This window comes from Myxine glutinosa, chromosome 7 (assembly GCF_964187855.1).
Source record: "Myxine glutinosa chromosome 7, kmMyxGlut1.1, whole genome shotgun sequence".
In the NCBI taxonomy this organism is placed as follows: Eukaryota; Metazoa; Chordata; class Myxini; order Myxiniformes; family Myxinidae; genus Myxine; species Myxine glutinosa.
The window spans coordinates 90,269,007-90,289,543 of NC_136267.1; the positions used below are offsets into that span (position 1 = coordinate 90,269,007).

The 20,537-nt window shown below is 51.3% G+C and overlaps 1 long non-coding RNA gene across 1 annotated transcript; it reads right to left on the reverse strand.

The window, feature by feature from the left end:
* Positions 1–4,185: 4,185 nt before the first annotated feature.
* LOC144892965 (uncharacterized) lies at positions 4,186–12,725 on the reverse strand. The gene is made up of 2 exons (XR_013624113.1): positions 12,576–12,725; positions 4,186–6,341 (listed from the first exon to the last, which is right to left on the reverse strand). It is a non-coding gene; the product is annotated as an uncharacterized LOC144892965 (long non-coding RNA).
* Positions 12,726–20,537: the final 7,812 nt, after the last annotated feature.

Consider the following 20,537-nt stretch of genomic DNA (forward strand, 5'->3'; position numbering starts at 1 on the left):
AAAGGGTCACAGAGTTACAAGTGTATGGAAAGCCTCACTGCGTTGCCCTGATGAAGCCCCAACAAGGGCGAAACCAAGTCGGTAACTGTGAGTTTTGCATGCACTTGTGACAGTATCTGTATTTATAATCCGTAATGACGCACTGCTAGATGGTTCCTCTGGAACTTTGCAGGCAAGGCGGACGTGCATGGCGATGACGTCATGTTGTCCGCTCATTAGGTTGGAGAACCAGATTACAGATACCATTATTAGTAACTCCCAACCGCAACCAGGTCGACTCCATATGATGAGTGGATACCAGAGATAACGTCACCGCGTGGCAGGCGGTGCGTATCGCTCCCAGCAAGGTGCAGCAGCAGCTGTATGGGACACCTTGCTGGCGGTTCTCCACTGATGATATGAAGGTCGCATAGTGACTGATATAAAAACCGAAAGGGTCACAGAGTTACAAGTGTATGGAAAGCCTCACTGCGTTGCCCTGATGAAGCCCCAACAAGGGCGAAACCAGGTCGGTAACTGTGAGTTTTGCATGCACTTGTGACAGTATCTGTATTTATAATCCGTAATGACGCACTGCTAGATGGTTCCTCTGGAACTTTGCAGGCAAGGCGGACGTGCATGGCGATGACGTCATGTTGTCCGCTCATTAGGTTGGAGAACCAGATTACAGATACCATTATTAGTAACTCCCAACCGCAACCAGGTCGACTCCATATGATGAGTGGATACCAGAGATAACGTCACCGCGTGGCAGGCGGTGCGTATCGCTCCCAGCAAGGTGCAGCAGCAGCTGTATGGGACACCTTGCTGGCGGTTCTCCACTGATGATATGAAGGTCGCATAGTGACTGATATAAAAACCGAAAGGGTCACAGAGTTACAAGTGTATGGAAAGCCTCACTGCGTTGCCCTGATGAAGCCCCAACAAGGGCGAAACCAGGTCGGTAACTGTGAGTTTTGCATGCACTTGTGACAGTATCTGTATTTATAATCCGTAATGACGCACTGCTAGATGGTTCCTCTGGAACTTTGCAGGCAAGGCGGACGTGCATGGCGATGACGTCATGTTGTCCGCTCATTAGGTTGGAGAACCAGATTACAGATACCATTATTAGTAACTCCCAACCGCAACCAGGTCGACTCCATATGATGAGTGGATACCAGAGATAACGTCACCGCGTGGCAGGCGGTGCGTATCGCTCCCAGCAAGGTGCAGCAGCAGCTGTATGGGACACCTTGCTGGCGGTTCTCCACTGATGATATGAAGGTCGCATAGTGACTGATATAAAAACCGAAAGGGTCACAGAGTTACAAGTGTATGGAAAGCCTCACTGCGTTGCCCTGATGAAGCCCCAACAAGGGCGAAACCAGGTCGGTAACTGTGAGTTTTGCATGCACTTGTGACAGTATCTGTATTTATAATCCGTAATGACGCACTGCTAGATGGTTCCTCTGGAACTTTGCAGGCAAGGCGGACGTGCATGGCGATGACGTCATGTTGTCCGCTCATTAGGTTGGAGAACCAGATTACAGATACCATTATTAGTAACTCCCAACCGCAACCAGGTCGACTCCATATGATGAGTGGATACCAGAGATAACGTCACCGCGTGGCAGGCGGTGCGTATCGCTCCCAGCAAGGTGCAGCAGCAGCTGTATGGGACACCTTGCTGGCGGTTCTCCACTGATGATATGAAGGTCGCATAGTGACTGATATATATATATATATATATATATATATATATATATATATATATATATATATATATATATATATATATATATATATATATATATATATATATATATATATTGTTACGGACACGACTTATTAAGATGTTATGCTGGGCCGAGCGGAATGGCCGCCGTGTTCGCACAAGTTACCCGATTATACTCGAACGTTGGCCGAATCGCGCTACGCTAGATCAATGAAGGAAAGGACACAACGGCTGGGTTAAATGACACGACACCAGGGGTACAGTTCTCAAGACCTCCGGAGGAGGATATAATATTGGGTATGCAGAACGTTTAGATTACACGACACAAGAGGTACAGCACAGAAAGGTGGGCACTTAGACACGGTCTTATCTTATTCCTGACAGACCACAGACAAACGGGACAAGACTGACTCACACAGGGATTGATGGCAAGGAAGGGCAGAATCGATGGCTCAAGGTGCACCTTGGCTCAGGGGCAGAATCGACCCGGTCCGGTCCAAAGATGCGGGTAGGTATCGTCGCGCTGGAGGTGGCGTCCGTTCTTCTTCGTGGCTGGGGCGCATCTCACGTCACCTCCGTCTTCCTGCGCATATATCCAGCGGGGAGTGACACGCCCTCGGCTCATTAGCTCCGCCCCAGATGGAATCGGTCCGCCGCTTCTTATTGGGTGCGGGGGGTTACCGGGCTCCGCCCTTGACGAGGAGCTGACAGTGAGCCCCTTCGTGGTAACCCCGTCGGAGCACATGGTCAATGGCGGCTAACCAAGCCGGAGTGAGGACGCGCACTCCCCGCGCCGCTGTTGTTGTTGTTGGTGTTGTTGTTTCATGAGGAAGAGATGCGGGGAGGTATTGGTGTCAGAAACCACCTTTTCTAATCGAAGTAGAGTTCCACCAACAGGCTTGAGAATGACGAGACCTTTATTAAAATAACACTTTATACGGATCCGGAGGAGACAGACATCTACAGCAAGCTACAGCAAGAACATGCCAAGTCAAGCCTTCCTGAAAACACATTGATTCTCATTCATTTATATATGAATACGATTATCAGAAAATCTCCGAGAGAACAAAGCGACTGGCGAGAGTCCCTCCCCGTCATTCCTAGCCCCCACCGTTATCCGCTCTGTCATTCGGGGGAGTGCAGCACGCACCTTATCATTCGGACCAGATGTGATTTCAAAACTCCGACGAGGCAGAAAATATAACTCATTAAAGGGAGGGTGCATTCTTGGCTTCGACAAACCCATAAAGTATATGGGTTTGTTCAAAATGAGTAATTCAGAGCATGTTTATACAGAGTCAAGCGTCGCTGTGATTAATACAAAATATATATGGTTCACGATAGGTTTTATGTCTGCAACCTAAACATTCTGCTAGTGTTACGCAAAATCACGCGCATGTGAGCGTTCTCCTGCCCGCGGCTCGAGGCGCCGTCTGAGAATCATGATAGGGATTTTACGACCGGCCTTATCTAGCCTCGAAAGTGCACACGTATACAATTTGTCCAACACGACTGAAGCGAGCCTTTCCTCATTTTAAATGAAAGCGAAGCAAAAACCTCATTGTAACTCAGGCGTCACTGTCATTAAACAAAACAGTTAATGTTTTTGGCAATTTATCAAAGGATTTATGTCTACGATTCAAGCAGCCTACCTAAGGTTCGAATACATTTTATTAACTCATGAAATAACATTATAGAACAGCATTTTATAACATAGCTTACGTGGTAATACGTCAGTCAACCGGCATTTATAATTGAGCATTAAGCAGTAACAAATCTGAGACCTGACATTCCTTCCTCTTGTCTCGTCGAGACAAAGTATCTCAAGAGACAACGTGCCACATCGGGCTTTATTGAAAGACCATCGTGTAATGCGGGTATCTCCCAAGGGCATACCGTGCGCCCATAGCGCCTCGCCCGTGCATTTGGGGAACGTGTCGTGTGGTGCGTGCTTGGAGCCTGAGGGCTCAAAACATGAAAGTTCATTAACGTTTCGGATCCACAACGAAGACGTCTGGTCCAGATGAGGTTCTGCTCCGCCAGAGGGTGCATCACTTCCCCTGCGGAACTGGCTCCCCCCACCCTTTGCAGACGCAGTCCTTGCAGATCTTCGAAGTTAATCAACGGTCATGCCCATGAGGTCCCTCACGTGTTGCTGTTCTGGGGAATACAAAATGTCGTCAGTATCTTGTGTCTCAATTTCCTGGTCAGGGTACAGAGCGTAAAAATCCGAATCCGAATCACTTGAAGCAAAGAGATCCGCAACATGTGGATCAAAGAGATCCGAAACATTTGAAGAAAAGAGAGGGACTTCCTTTATGTCAAAGTCTCCCATGGGCGCCTGGTCGGCTTGCGGGTCTAGGACATCCGCGTCGGGTCCCTCAACCGCCAGACCCAGCGTCGCAATCAGATCCATAGTTGGGTCAGAAGGGGGCGTGCAGCTGTCAGCTTGTAATACATAAGAGGCGTTAGCCAGTACACGCAAGGGGTTTATAGCACAAGTATCACAGTCATCACAGACACCGTTACAGGCAGCAGCCAGTTCCCACATGGGATCAACACAAGTATCACAGTCATTACAAAATTCAATGCAATTTTCTGGAGCGCCGGTCACGTCTGCCTTGTTGAAGGACCCGTTCAGGTCGACGGCCTCTGTGGTCAGAACCATAGTCGTTGTCGGCGGCTTCTTCAATTTCCATCCTGTAAAATACTTTCTCATACAGAGGAGGACTAGAGATTTCATTAGTGCCCCCCAAATTACTACCCCGATTATCACAGCCAGTGCGGTCAATAACCACTTCACTATGGTGCCCGTCCATCCCTGGAACCAGTCAGTGAGCCAGCTAAATGTATAAGAATTTTCGCGCGCGATCCGATCGATCGTCAGGGCGTGGCTAGTTTCCCTTAGTCTCACTATTGCGGCTGACACTCCTTCAGATGGATCGGGTATGTAAGTGCAACATTTTCCCTCTATTATTCCGCATACCCCTCCTTTCTCTGCCAAGAGCATGTCCAAAGCCACCCGATTCTGCATCACCATTGTACGCATGTGAATCACCGTATCCAATAGTATGTCATGAGCCGTAGCGGTGTCGTTTGCCACCTTTTCTAGGGCCAAAGCCAATTTATCTATCCGGAAACTATCCATGACTGTGCCCGCTCCTGGGAAGAAGAAACCAAACACCTTTTCCCATAGGCTCCCGTGTAGTTTAGTGGTTCCATCTTCGTTCATGACTGACCTCTTATAACGCCTGTCCAAGGACTTTGGGTCTAGCTCATCCAGTATCTCAACGTCAGGAAGGACTGAACCCAGATAACATGTGCCCCCCCAATTATTTGGTAAATAGGGGTAAGCCTTGTCGCCGCATATAAACATTGTCCCATGGGGTGGGACCAGGTGGGTGGATAAGCACTGGGTTCCCCTTACCACCCCATTAATCCTACTAACCCCCCTAGAGAATGTTATAGCCGTTATGTTGTGGTTGTGTTTATCTTGCAGTACTATTCGTAGTGTAATCCCCGAGCTCCCTTGTCCCAGCTTCCCGGGGAGAGTGTAGGCGCATTCTGATTCTCCCATACGCAAGTGGCCGGAACCCTGGAGGCAGACCGTCCCTTTCTGTGGTTTGACCCAGACGGGGGCAGGCCTCTCGGCCACATGGGCAATCATTGACGGGCGATAATTAAATTGTCGATTGCAACTCTTGCCGTTGTCAACCCCTTCTCTTTCCAGCGTGGTGACTAAACATGGGGAATCGATAGGTTGTGAGCAGAGGTCATTGAGGGACAGAGGTAGCACTATCATGTGTATTCCTGTGGTGCCTGCTTGGGGAAAGTGCATGCACGACCAGCAGTGTGTCCTATTTTGAATTGTTGCCACCTCCCTGGCCACTTTCCAATATGTGTTTTCCCCCTTCTTTGGGGCCTTATTCTGGGGGTGTGGCGTGAGTATGTATTCGATGCATGGTGTGTATTTAGTTTCGCCCCTGGCCGCGCCAGGGGTCCAGACGCTGCACCGGACCTGCATGGTCATGTCTTTCCCTAGGCGTGTGCGTGTTTGTAGCTTAAAATCAGGGGTTCCCCATTGGTATCCTGGTTGGGCCAAGGTCTTAATTCTAGCTTGCCCGTCTTCCCGGAACTCTCGTTGCTTTTGTAGTACCATGCCAACGCGTCCAGGCCCTGCCGACAGTGCTAGCCAATTTATGTTCACCCAATTTGTGTGCAGGGCTTTCTGTTCGAAACATGGTAGTGATACTCTTTGTCCCCATGTTACGGTGAGGTGTCGGGTTTCGTTTTCGCATCTATTGGAATCGGAGTTTCCCCTAGCTGCTGTCGCTACCAATAGTATCGTACCTATGATTAGGCCCATCCTTACTGTGGTTGCTGTGGTGTAGTGTCTGGTGCTTGTATGGCCAACTTACAGTGCGTGGCGTGGATCCACGAGGTCTTGCCCTCGCAAAAGACGGCCGTTGGTGTAGTCAGCAACACCTGGACTGGTCCCGTCCACCTTGGTTCCAAGGCGTTCTTGCGGGTGAAGTGTTTTACGAGCACGTAATCGCCGGTCTGGAAGTCGTGGATGGCGTGGTTTGTTGGTTCAGGCAACGCCTCTCGTACCCGGGCGTGAATGCTGCGTGCCACATTGGACAATCCTCTGCAAAACTTTAAAAGCATGTCATCCATCACAGGCAAGTCAAATTTGGACATGTCCATCGGGGCCGAAACGGGCAAACTCATAGGTCGTCCCATTAATATCTCGTGGGGGGAAAGGCCCGTGGTGTGGCCCGGGGTGGAACGAATACTCATTAACGCCAGCGGGAGTGCTTCCGGCCACTTCAAACCTGTGTCTGCACAGATCTTGGCTACCTTAAGTTTCAGCGTCCCATTGGTGCGTTCCACAAGTCCCGCTGATTGTGGGTGATAAGCGCAATGGAAAGATTGTTTCACGCCCAGTGCCTTTAGGATGCCCTTAATCACCTCTCCCGTGAAATGGCCCCCTTTGTCTGACGAAATTTTCTGAGGGATGCCGAATCTGCACATGAAATCCCGCACGAGGCGCTTGGCTACTGTCGGGGCGTCTGACTTAACGCATGGATAGGCCTCGACCCATTTTGTGAACATGTCCACGATTACCAGGACATATCGGAACGACATACTTGGTTCCATGTTAATGAAATCGAACTGGACATGACAGAAGGGCCCGATTGGTCGAAGATGGCCCGCGTTATGTGGGTGCCTAGGTGGTGCCCCCCTGTTGTGTTGTTGGCAAATCGCGCATGACCGGCACACCTCAGATGCGATTCGCGACAGTCCCGGTGCCGCCCAGGTATAGTTTATCTGTTCTATCACCCCCCTCTGGCACACATGGCCATTTTGATGTCCCATACGTGCCAGCCAAGGCAGTAGTTCCTTGGGTGCTATTGGTTTTCCGTGAAGGGTCCACATCGCATTTGGTCCGGGGCGTGTGGCCCCTCGTTTTACCCAGTCATCATGTTCGGCTGCTGTTGCTGCGTTTTGAAGTTTTACAACGTCCTCATTAGTCGGTGAGGCGATGGTGATGGTGCACTCATTTTTCGAGGAAGGGGTTAGTCCTGAGGTCGGTACGTTGGCAGTTTGCGTGTGTGCCCCTTTTGCTCGCGTTACCATCGGCATGTTCCGTCCTATTTGTTGGTTGGCCGCTTTTCCTGCCGCTACGTCCGCTCTGGTGTTGCCTCGGGCGACGTCAGAGTCTGTCCTTTGGTGGCCGCGACATTTGATCACCGCGATAGCGCGGGGGAGCAAGATGCTTCGGAGTAGCCCTTCAACCAGTTCGCCGTTTTTTATGACCGAACCCGCAGATGTGAGAAAGCCTCGCATCTTCCAAATTGCCCCTTTGTCGTGAACTACCCCGTGCGCGTATGCTGAATCTGTATAAATGTTGACGGCAAGGTCCGCCGCCAAGCTGCATGCTCTAGTCAAGGCGCACAGCTCCGCCTGCTGGGCGGAAAATGTGGGCGGAAGGCGCCCGCTTTCTATCGTCTCATTATCTGAACACACCGCGTATCCGGATAGCAAAGAGCCGTCCCATCCGCGTTTAGCTGATCCGTCGACGTAGTACACACGATCGGGGTTATCGAGGGGAACGTCCTTCAAGTCCGGACGTACCGTAGAGACTTGCTGTACTACATCAACACATACATGGGGTTCGCCCTCCTCTGGGGTGGGCATCAGTGAGGCCGGGTTGAGTGTAGTGCAACGTTTAATGGTGACGTTGGCGGCCGTAATCAGTGCTGTTTCGTATTGCATTAATCTAGTGGTCGATAAGTGTTGTGTTGTCCGCTGTAGTAACAGTGAAGTGACGCAGTGTGGTACCTGTAGCGTTACCGGGTGCCCCATCACAATGTCCGCTGTCCTTTCCACTGCGTACCTAGCCGCTGCCACGGCTTGCAGGCACACCGGAAACCCTTGCTCGACCGGTTCCAGCTTTTTACTAAAGTAGGCTACCGGTCGTTCCTTATCTCCATGAGTCTGTGTCAAAACGGACTGAGCAAAACCCCTTATTGCATGAGTGTAAAGGGTGAATGGTTTCGCATAATCGGGGAGTCCTAAAGTCGGTGCCGTTACCAATGCCTTTTTCAGCCCCTCGAAACAGCGCATCAATTCGTCCGTCCAAACCAAGTAGTTTGGTTCTCCTATTCTGGTGGCTTCGTACAGCGGTTTAGCAAGTAGTGCGTAGTCAATTATCCAAGAGCGGCAGTAACCCGTCATACCTAGGAAGCGCAACATCTGTCGTTGCGTACTTGGCCGTGGCGATTCCATGATAGCGGTCACTCGTCCAGCATGCAGTTCTCGCTTCCCGTGTGAAATGGCATGACCCAAATAGGTTACTACCTTCCGTACAAATTGGAGCTTTCTCCGTCCCACCTTGTGGCCCTTGGCCGCCAAGGCTCTTAGCAGGGCCATGGAGTCCCCTTCGCAGGCTTCCTTGGAAGGGGAACAAATCAACAAGTCGTCAATGTATTGTAACAACACCGATCCCCCTTTTAGTTCCACGTCTGCCAAATCGCGGTGCAGCGCTCGGGAGAACAGGGTGGGGCTGTCGGAGAACCCTTGGGGTAACACCGTCCAGGTGAACTGGCGCCCCCTAAAGGTGAAGGCGAACAAGTATTGTGACTCAGGTGCGATAGGTACGGAGAAAAAGGCAGAGCATAGGTCAATGACGGTAAAATGTGTTGCGTCCGGTGGGATAGATGTCATAAGGCCTTCCGCATTTGGTACCACTGGGTGTATGCCTTGTATGACTTTGTTCACTTCCCTCAAATCCTGCACGAACCTCCATTTATCCTGCATTGGTTTCTTCACGGGCAAAATCGGTGTGTTGCATTGGCTGTTAGTTTCCACAATTATTTTCTGTTTCACCAAAGATTGAATCACTGGCTCTATGCCCGCATCGGCCTCGTGCCGCAATTTATATTGTCTCACGTTTGGGAGGGGCATTCCTGGTTGGATCGGTATTACCAGAGGTTTGGCGTCGCGAATTCGCCCCACGTCGTTGTCGTGTTGGGACCACAAATCGGCCGGGACCTCCTCTAAAAGGCCATCGGACTCGCCCGGGCCCTGAGGCACCGTTCGTACAACGTGGGTGCCCTTTGGGGGCAGGTCTGTCTCTTCAAATTTTCCTTCTATACTCTGCTCATCATGGGTGATTACATACCCCTCGTTTTTGTCGAGCACTGTCACTGTCCAGTGGTCCACTTCATAAATGGCGCTGCACGGAATTTCTCGCAAGCGCCCCATCATCCATCCTACACTTTCCGCCGGCCACCCTTTGGCGGTGGTGAGGGTAACATGGGCGTCCACCCCTGCGGGATACTGAGACAACGCCCGCTGCTCCGCAGTTAGGGTTACCTTGACGCCTATTCCCTCCCGTCCAACCCATATATTTGACAACGATAGGTCCGAATTCTTACCTATTGACCCCTTTATCCTTTCTCGGTACTCGTCATCATCGCCCCTAGCATCGTAGTAAGCCGTGCAATGGGGAGGGTTGTCCTTTATGTCTGTTGTAATTTGATGTACGCGCAGCCAATCTCGCAACCCGTCGTTCCGGGAGCACACTGTGTCTAGGACATGTATCCAAGTGGCCAAAGCCCTCTTTTCCAGGCTCCACCAGTAGGCGGTGGGGCCGGGCCGAGACAATGCCGTCATTAACAGATCGCGTTTGGATTCCGCGATGTCTACAAAAACTCCCTGCTCCGTACATGAAATTTGGCAGCCTAAACGGCAAAGTAGATCCCGTCCCAACAAGTTAGTCGGGGCGGTGGTAGTCATCAAAAAAGCGTGTCTAGCCTCTAGTGGGCCGCACACCACTCTTACCTCTTCTGAAATAGGGAGCGCTTGGGGCAAGCCTGAAACTCCCACTATCTGGACATCCCTATCTGTGGGGCGCAAGGATGGTAGCTGCCCCTCGTTAATAGTACTGCGAGTAGCGCCCGTATCGACGAGAAAGTCTACCTGTTGCCCATCTACGTCTAGTGTCAAGGTCGGCTCCTCGGTTGGTGTCATAGTCAAGAGGGGACATTCTACGGGCGGCCCGCCGGCTTCCTGTCAATAGGCTACTTGATTTCTCTGTGGCGGGTACCCCTGGCGGGGCCCCCGGCAATCGCGTTTCCAATGTCCCGTCCGTCCGCAACGGAAGCACGCCCCCTGTGGAGCGGTGGATGCGGGGTACCTGTTGCTATTGCGCTGACCCTGTTGCGTCGGACGCCTCGCAGGCTGTTGGTTCCGTTGGTCCCATTGTGGCGGCCCATTCCCGTTCGCTCCGCTTGGGGCCCAATAACTTGGGGGAGGCCCATCGATTTGGGAAGGGGGTCCCTGTGGATACCCGTTCTGGGGAGGGGGCATTTGTACTGCCCAGGTCTGTGGAGGGGGTGCTTGCATGGCCCAGCTCTGCGGCTGTGGAGGGGGCCCCTGCATGTTCCAGTTTTGGGGAGGGGGTCCTTGTGTGTTCCAATTCTGGGGAGGGGGTCCTTGTGTCCGCATGTCGACTCGTCCCCTGTCGTTATCGTCGACGTCGTCGTCGTTTTCGTTATCGCGGCCCCACTCTTCGTTGGGCTCTATCCTAGTGTTCCGATTCTGGGCCCGTCCTTGGCCTCGATTCCCCTTCTCTTTTTGGTTGAGTTGGGCCCGTTTTTCCTGGACCAGCATTTGCAACATGTCGTCCTTAACATCGACCTTCTTATCGTCTCCGTCGCCACATTGTTCGGCCGCTTCAACTAGTTGGTCGGTTGGGGTGTTTCTCCATCCTATCATAGCCGTTTGAATGCGCTTCCTAACTGCCGGTCTCATCCCTTCTACCAAAAAGTTGTTCACTACAGCGTGAGGGAGATCTTGTGCCCGCACCTGGCCCAGTCCTCCCCACTTTAACACTGCTCTTTCTACCCTCTCTCTCCAATCGATGGCTGCTTCACCATGCTTCTGTTTTAGGCCGTATATTTTATTCCAATCTGGCCCTGCGGCTGGCATCAGTGCGGTGTATACCCCGGCCAACAATAGGTCGACCAGGGCCTCCCAATCGGCGAGGGTCTGGGCCGCGGTTGCGGCCGGGGGCGGTGCTACATTTGGCCAGCGTGCGTGTACTTTGGCCTGGTCCCACACCCGCGCGGGCAATACAGCCTTCCCCATGTGGCAGACGTCCCGCCAATCTGCACCTGTATTTTGTATCCACATACGCATAAATTCCGGTATCTGACCGGGATGTTCAGCCAGCAGGGTTCTCACCCGCTCCTGCATAGACGCCAAATCTGATTCCCTCCAGGGTATCCTGATGTTAATGGGTGCCCCCCTGTTCAGTCCTATTGTTTTTAAAGGACACATCCCAATTGCAGGTTGTGGGTTCTCTGATTCCGTGCACCCTTCCAATGGGGGGTACAGTTCTCCTGGCCCCTCTGGGGCCGTGAACCCGCTGTCCGCCCCATTAATTTCTTGTCCTCTAAAAGGATTGCCCGGGCTAAGGTGAACCTGAGGGGCGGCTGGTCTAGTTTTATGGGGGTCTAACCCCTGGGGGAACAGGGGCGGGGGTGGGAGAGGTGGCGCCTGTAGCCCGGGGACAGGGCTCAGGGCTTGGGGGGGTGGGGGCATGGCAGCTGCCTCCCCTACCGCGGGGTCTTGGTCCGGATTTTGGACGAGCGGCATTAGCCGCTGATTTGCTTGCTTAACTACCTCCCTAATTGTTTTGTCCTGAACCTTGTCTGCTTGCTTCTTTTGGTCCTGAAGCTTCAGTACTTCCCCTGCCAGGCTAGCCTGTCTTGTGGCCGCCAATCGCTTCATTCCTTCCTTTTCCCACCACCCAAACACCTTCCAATAATCGGGTGGGAAGTGTTTCTTTTCCTTTTCTAGCTTATCCAAAGCTCCGTACAACACTTCCAATTTGTCAAGTGCAAACGATCCCTCCTCTGGCCAGGGATGACTTAAATCTTTAGTTAGCACAGCCCAGTCCTTTATTGGTCTTACCGCGGCAAAATGATGCCTCTTAAACATGAAAGATGCCGGGGTTCCCTTGAGGGGTTCCCCTTCTTTCGTTAGCTTGTTTCCCATCTTGTTGCTCTGGGCTGATCCTTCCTGGAAAGTTCTCGGCCTACTCAACCTTTACGGCTGTCCGACCTCACTTTCCCCCTCGTCCTTGTTAATTATTACGTTACCCTTAAATAATATCCAGCGCAAATATTGTAACGTTACTCTTAAATAATATCCAGCGCTAAATCTATCCTTAGCTTTACTCTTAATGTTTATCCAGCGCAAATATTGTAACGTTACTCTTAAATGATATCCAGGTGATTTCAACAAAGACACGTCATTCTGTGGCCTGAAATGAGCCTCTACTTACAATTTCTGTTCGGAGAGCAGGCAGAGCAGAAGGCAGAAAGGAACGGGCTGAACCCGCTCCAGGAAGGAAGGTACGACGTGCCGGCGTCCCGGCGTTCGGACAGCCTTCCTTCTGTCGCTCGGGGTCCGCTCTCTCTGTCCTCTGTCTGCTGCAATCCGAGTCACGGCACCAAATGTCAGAAACCACCTTTTCTAATCGAAGTAGAGTTCCACCAACAGGCTTGAGAATGACGAGACCTTTATTAAAATAACACTTTATACGGATCCGGAGGAGACAGACATCTACAGCAAGCTACAGCAAGAACATGCCAAGTCAAGCCTTCCTGAAAACACATTGATTCTCATTCATTTATATATGAATACGATTATCAGAAAATCTCCGAGAGAACAAAGCGACTGGCGAGAGTCCCTCCCCGTCATTCCTAGCCCCCACCGTTATCCGCTCTGTCATTCGGGGGAGTGCAGCACGCACCTTATCATTCGGACCAGATGTGATTTCAAAACTCCGACGAGGCAGAAAATATAACTCATTAAAGGGAGGGTGCATTCTTGGCTTCGACAAACCCATAAAGTATATGGGTTTGTTCAAAATGAGTAATTCAGAGCATGTTTATACAGAGTCAAGCGTCGCTGTGATTAATACAAAATATATATGGTTCACGATAGGTTTTATGTCTGCAACCTAAACATTCTGCTAGTGTTACGCAAAATCACGCGCATGTGAGCGTTCTCCTGCCCGCGGCTCGAGGCGCCGTCTGAGAATCATGATAGGGATTTTACGACCGGCCTTATCTAGCCTCGAAAGTGCACACGTATACAATTTGTCCAACACGACTGAAGCGAGCCTTTCCTCATTTTAAATGAAAGCGAAGCAAAAACCTCATTGTAACTCAGGCGTCACTGTCATTAAACAAAACAGTTAATGTTTTTGGCAATTTATCAAAGGATTTATGTCTACGATTCAAGCAGCCTACCTAAGGTTCGAATACATTTTATTAACTCATGAAATAACATTATAGAACAGCATTTTATAACATAGCTTACGTGGTAATACGTCAGTCAACCGGCATTTATAATTGAGCATTAAGCAGTAACAAATCTGAGACCTGACATTGGGAGGTCCTAAACTTACTACTGGTGCCATACAATCACATTCTGGTGCAACGAAGAGTCAGAATTAATGGAAACGAGTCCTTAACTGACATAGACTAAGAATAACTAGCAAGATGTCCTATAGTTGTCTACGTGAGATGCGGTGAACCTGGGCACGACATTTAATGGGGGAAAAAGGGGAAGGTCGGGGCTACAGAGTGTTGTTTACAGACAATGGGACTAGGGAATGGGGGGTTGGGGATAGTTGGGGAGTATTGGGGAAATAGGGGAATATTTACAAGCGGATATGGATGGAGGCCAAATCCCATATCCGCAACATTGCACCCTTCTCTACCTCGGGGCGTCCCGACCCGATAAATTTTTACCTACTTTAGTGTGGCACTCAGATGTAGTTCCCTCTATTATTAACTCTACCCTGAGTGCGACAGTTTTACAGATGTTCACAAATGAGTAAATATGTCCCCCTGCGACGTTGCACCCTTCTCCTCACCGAAACACACCCACTGGATAACCGAATCGCGGAAAGAATCCTCAAACTAAACATACAGCCGGTAGGGAGCATTATTTACACAAGACTACACTGATATTTACACTACGATCCAGGACCTGTTTTTGGAGGAACACATGCAGATGTTATGCATAGAGAGAGCACGCATGCCAGCATCGATACACCAACCCACGAGTGCCCTGTGGCCTTACGGCCTTTAATAATGTGCAGAGCACCCCATCCAAGCACCAAAAGCACCACCCCATCATGTACAGTCAGCACCATACGGTGCACCAATAAAATGTTCAACGTCACCGGTGGTGTCGCAGCCGGCCGATGTTCTGCCGCTGGTCTTGCCTTCTTGAAGCACTTGGCCTTCTAGCTTCCTTAAAAAATAAAGAAAGGCGCCAACCGCGTCCATTTCTGAATTGTGGCCGTCAGGGGGGGCCAACTATTAGTGGTTCACCTGTATGGCATAGGTGCCACGTTGACCCATAGGTCCATCAACGGGTGGTGCTTGCCCGCAAAAGAACTGCGGTCCATGGTGGATGGCCACAAAATTGCGGTCCATATGGTGTATCGATCCAGGCAGCAAGCAGCGAAAGTACAGGCCCACAACTGCGGAGCCAGCACCTCTCTCTCCTCTCTCTCTGCCCCAAAGCCAGATCCTCGGAGGTGGGAGACAAAAGAAGCAGACAAGTGAGTAAGGTGGTAAGGGCGCAAAAGTGCACGCAATATAAGGTAATGCACACTGGGGGCACATGGGAACCAGGTGAGACAGGTACGTTCCTACCGTACGCCCCCCCCCCCCACCAGGTAACCTACATTGCCCCTCCCTTACCCCTTACTGTATCCACACAACACAACACTACCCATAAACATCTACTTTACAAATCAACAACCGTCCCTACTGTCTTCCCCGTTCCTCCCATAAACCAAATTCGTCTTCTCTCCCTCCTAACCAATCAAATTTGCCATTTTCAACTCTCATCAAAATTTGCCATCTCCAACTCAACATCATCATTTGCCATCACCAATTCATCATCAGTCCCTCCTGAGGAGGGAGAGATGGAATCACCCCAATGTCTCATCCACGTCGTGATGCGTCTCACCAATCCAACAGCAATTCTCACTTCCTGCAACACAGAACAAAGGAACACAGGTGTGGAGTCATCATCACCACAGGTAAGTGGCTGCGTATGGTGCGACAGGTTCATTAATCCTAACTATTTCCTAAATGACTTTAACAACTTTACATTACCCGGGGTCTTTCCCTGCCAAACCATTGGCCCTCTTACACTATGGGTTCTAAAAACCAATTCCCATTGTCCAAACTGTGGTGCTTTTCAATTTGGGGTCTCACTCCCCCGATTCATCTCCCGGTGCCCTCGCACAATTTCTGGGCCGCGACGTGTAGCTCTCCCAGCAGGTCTACCCACCTGCACACCTCCACCACTGCAGTTGCCTCCGAGCTTACCTGCTCCTTACCCTAACCTAACTACCTGGGGAAGGCCCTCTGGCGCTCTCCCCACTCGGTGCCCTCTCTGGCACTGGGCTACCCGGGTCCGTCCTCCGGATCCTCGGGCCCCACTGACACTAACGGCTCCCAGAGCCCACCTGCGGCCTCACCTGGCCGACATCCTCACAGTGGTGGAGTGCCCAACCAACTACACACACTAACAGGCTACACGCCCAGCCATTTCCACAACACTAATGCACCCATCCGCAATACCATTCTGCAACCGCACCACAAATGCCAATATCCAACCACAATTTACCTATACCCTCTACCTAACACTTACACTACCCGCCCCGGGTACTCGTGAAAGGGGTCCACTCTTCCCCCATCCACACCTTCGCACCATGCACACCACTCCGTACCACTTACTCCAACTCTCTCCACACCACTCATCTTTCTGCTCCATATATTCCACACACCTGCACTTGCACACCTGTGCTCTCACACCTGGTGCCACCTGCACCCTTCTCTCCCCAAGCGCATTCGCGCTGATCCACAACACTCATTACTCATACACTGCTCCACACACCTGTCCAGCTCTCACACAGCATCATCTCATCTAACTACTCCCCTCTGAAACTTGCGCTTCCCAGTCGTCCCTTTAAACTATTGCGCTCCCTCGTCATTATAATCCACACTAATCTACCTGCGTCCCCACTACAGGTATCATTGTCACTAACTAACCTTAACGTCACCTAATGTCATCTTCTAGGGCCCTATCAATATCCTAACCCACCCGGGCTAGTTTTCACTGCCATACACCTCATAACTAGTGCTCCTTTGCCCCACCATGGGAAGGGTGGCAGGGATGCCACCCTTACCCACCGGGCCCATCGCTCACTACCAATTTGGCACATCAAATTCCAACAAATCAAAAATTTGCCAATCACTACTCATCATCTGCCAATCATTACTGCCAATCCTTTGCCAATCATCAAATTTCGTTTTTCTCTAATTTTGGGTCCAAAACACTAACCTCATCACACAGTCTACTCACTAACGCCTCTCGGTGCGCCAATTCCTGTCCAAAGCCCGGCTTCGTAAAGCCGAGCAATGAATGCGGGTTGTTTGGTGCCAGCGGCTGGATACGTCCCGCATTCGGGGCAGGGACGGGGGCTTACCCGGCCCGAGATCCCACGCACCACCTCGGCGTGGAGCCATCCAATGTCCCAATCTCGACCTGCCGGCACGTCTCGATAGAAAGTGGTCGCCATGACGACCCTTCCTATCGGGCTGCCCGCTCCGCCTAGTGGAGCCCGGACGCGGCCGTTCCAAGCGAGGCCCAGCGTGGATCGCGCACGGCGGTCCTTTCGAACCCGCCGTGGCTCGGATCCCCGCTGGTTCTCGCGGCACGCGAAGCCCGGCACGCACCGAGGGCCCGCTTCGGCTAAAAGTCGACCTAACCTCTAACCCGGTTACCGTCGATGCCTCACCTGGATGCTTACAAGCATACGCTACCCCTTTCTTGCTCATACATGCAGCCGTTTCCATTCTCCTCGTCGTACCTTTTCTTACACACCTCGGTACACTCATTCCGCTCACCGACTTGGTCACACACCTGACCACCGAACACCTTGGCACACATTCGTCGCTCGCACACCTCACCAACACACCTCTTCGCGCCCCTTCCTCGGTCACCTCCTCTGTGACAATCACAGGTGTGCCCTCACTCGCACACCCAACCACGTGCCTCACTACCAATTCCAGCGTGCATTCCCTCACACGCTCTACCATTCCAGGTGTGCATCCTTCCATTCCAGGTGTACATCCTCGCTCACCTGTCACAACCAACTCACGCTCCGTGTCACTCTCACTACTCTCACCTCCACTCTTGACAGCGCACTCACCCTTACTCTCGACAGCGCACTCTTTCCTCATGCACCTGTCCGTTACACACCTTTCTCGCGCACACTCTTGCACACACTCTCCCGTCACACCCTCTGTAACACTTACCACACCGCGCTTCCATGTGCTCCCTCGCACACGCGCTACGACCGACTCACTCTCGCCAGCACCCTCACTCCTTGGCACGCACTTTTTCCTCACACACCCCAGAGACGGACTTTCTCGCACAACTCCTGTTTCGCACACCAGACCTGTCGCACACTTCACCAACGGCCTCTCACGAACACCCGGGTCCATCTCGACCCCCAATTTTCTTAAATCACCTGGCGCATCATACGCACGACCATATTGGTCACCACTTACACCGGGTCCTCTTCCTCTTCGCTTCTCCTCCATCACCTGCGAATCCCTCATCCGGTTAATGAGCACATCATCACGATCCAAACACAGACTTTGGACCAATTCTTTTACCTCCTCTTTTATCTCTTTCTTATCCTCTCTCCGTCGCTTCTTAATTTCGCTCACCCCTTCTTCCACTTCTTCTAATTTCTGTTTCACCTCCTTCATCTCCTCGTGCGCCCCTTTAAGTTCTTCCTCTAACTCCACTTTATTTTTTTCTATGTGCTCCCGCACCTCCCGCTCTTTAACCTCCATCACCTCTACCACTTTGTTCATTTTCCTCGTCAGTTCCTCATGTACCGTCTGACACTCTTTTTTAATTACCCCTACGTCCTTTTTCATCTCCTTTTGTGTCGATTTTAAACCCTCTATTACCGCTGTGTTCTTCTTTACCTGTCCCCCAACTCCTTTTGTCCCACTGTCAGTTGTTCTACTCCCAGCGTCAACTCCTCTATACCCCCTTGCAATTTTACAGTCCCCTTTCTCACCTCCTTCTCCATGCGCTCCTTACAGTGCCTCACCTCCTCGCGCACTCCTCCGACCTCCTCACTCACCCCTCTTCTGATCTCTTCTCCCATCACTTGCATCTCCTGCCCAGATGCCACCCTCATCTGCTCCATTTCCTCCCTGTGAGCATCCAGTTTGGTTTCTACCCCCATTCTGACCCCCTCTATCTGCTGCCCCATTTGTTTAACTTCCCTTTCCGCTTGGTCCCTCATGTCCCTCAATTTGCCTTCCATACTGTTTTCTAACCCCTCTAACCCCTTTTGCATTTCCCCTAATCTATTGTCTAATCCCTCTATTCTACTCCCTAACCCTCCGATCTGGGCCCCCATGTCCTCCCTCAATTTCTCGCTATTGGACCCCATTTCGCCCCCCATGACCCCCATTTGGTTTCCCATTACCCCCATTTGGCCCTCCAATCGCTCACCCTGAGCATCCATCCGGTTCCCCATTACCCCTAATTGCTCACTCTGCAGTTTGAGGGACGCCTGCATTTGCGCCATAAATTGCTCCATGAGGGCCTGCATTTGGGCCATCCCTCCCACTTGTGCAGCGGGTGCGGCCGCCGTAGCTATGTGCGAGGCGCCATTTTGCGCGCCCGCAACCTCGTGCGCGACGACGCCATTTTGCGACCCTGCTACCCTCACTGCTTCGCTCTCCTCATGTCCCTCAATTTGGTCCTGGATCGACCCTGCCTCACTCTCCTCTACCGGAACCCAGCCGTCTTGATCTGCCATAGCGCGACTTTCAAAATTCGGGTTTTTTTTTTTTTTTTGTAAAACACAATCAAATTTCGCCGTTATAATTTCGAGCGCGTTTTACGCGCTCGGGTCCAATCTCACTCCTCGACACCAATTGTTACGGACACGACTTATTAAGATGTTATGCTGGGCCGAGCGGAATGGCCGCCGTGTTCGCACAAGTTACCCGATTATACTCGAACGTTGGCCGAATCGCGCTACGCTAGATCAATGAAGGAAAGGACACAACGGCTGGGTTAAATGACACGACACCAGGGGTACAGTTCTCAAGACCTCCGGAGGAGGATATAATATTGGGTATGCAGAACGTTTAGTTTACACGGCACAAGAGGTACAGCACAGAAAGGTGGGCACTTAGACACGGTCTTATCTAAATCCTGACAGACCACAGACAAACGGGACAAGACTGACTCACACAGGGATTGATGGCAAGGAAGGGCAGAATCGATGGCTCAAGGTGCACCTTGGCTCAGGGGCAGAATCGACCCGGTCCGGTCCAAAGATGCGGGTAGGTATCGTCGCGCTGGAGGTGGCGTCCGTTCTTCTTCGTGGCTGGGGCGCATCTCACGTCACCTCCGTCTTCCTGCGCATATATCCAGCGGGGAGTGACACGCCCTCGGCTCGTTAGCTCCGCCCCAGATGGAATCGGTCCGCCGCTTCTTATTGGGTGTGGGGGGTTACCGGGCTCCGCCCTTGACGAGGAGCTGACAGTGAGCCCCTTCGTGGTAACCCCGTCGGAGCACATGGTCAATGGCGGCTAACCAAGCCGGAGTGAGGACGCGCACTCCCCGCGCCGCTGTTGTTGTTGTTGGTGTTGTTGTTTCATGAGGAAGAGATGCGGGGAGGTATTGGGAGGTCCTAAACTTACTACTGGTGCCATACAATCACATTCTGGTGCAACGAAGAGTCAGAATTAATGGAAACGAGTCCTTAACTGACATAGACTAAGAATAACTAGCAAGATGTCCTATAGTTGTCTACGTGAGATGCGGTGAACCTGGGCACGACATTTAATGGGGGAAAAAGGGGAAGGTCGGGGCTACAGAGTGTTGTTTACAGACAATGGGACTAGGGAATGGGGGATTGGGGATAGTTGGGGAGTATTGGGGAAATAGGGGAATATTTACAAGCGGATATGGATGGAGGCCAAATCCCATATCCGCAACAATATATATATATATATATACTGTATATATATATATATATATATGTATATATATCTATCTATAATTCCAGTAATCTCTGTGTGTATGTTTGTATGTTTGTATGTTTGTATGTTTGTATGTTTGTATGTTTGTCTGTGACCGCTGTTTCTCGACAACCACGGGTCCGATA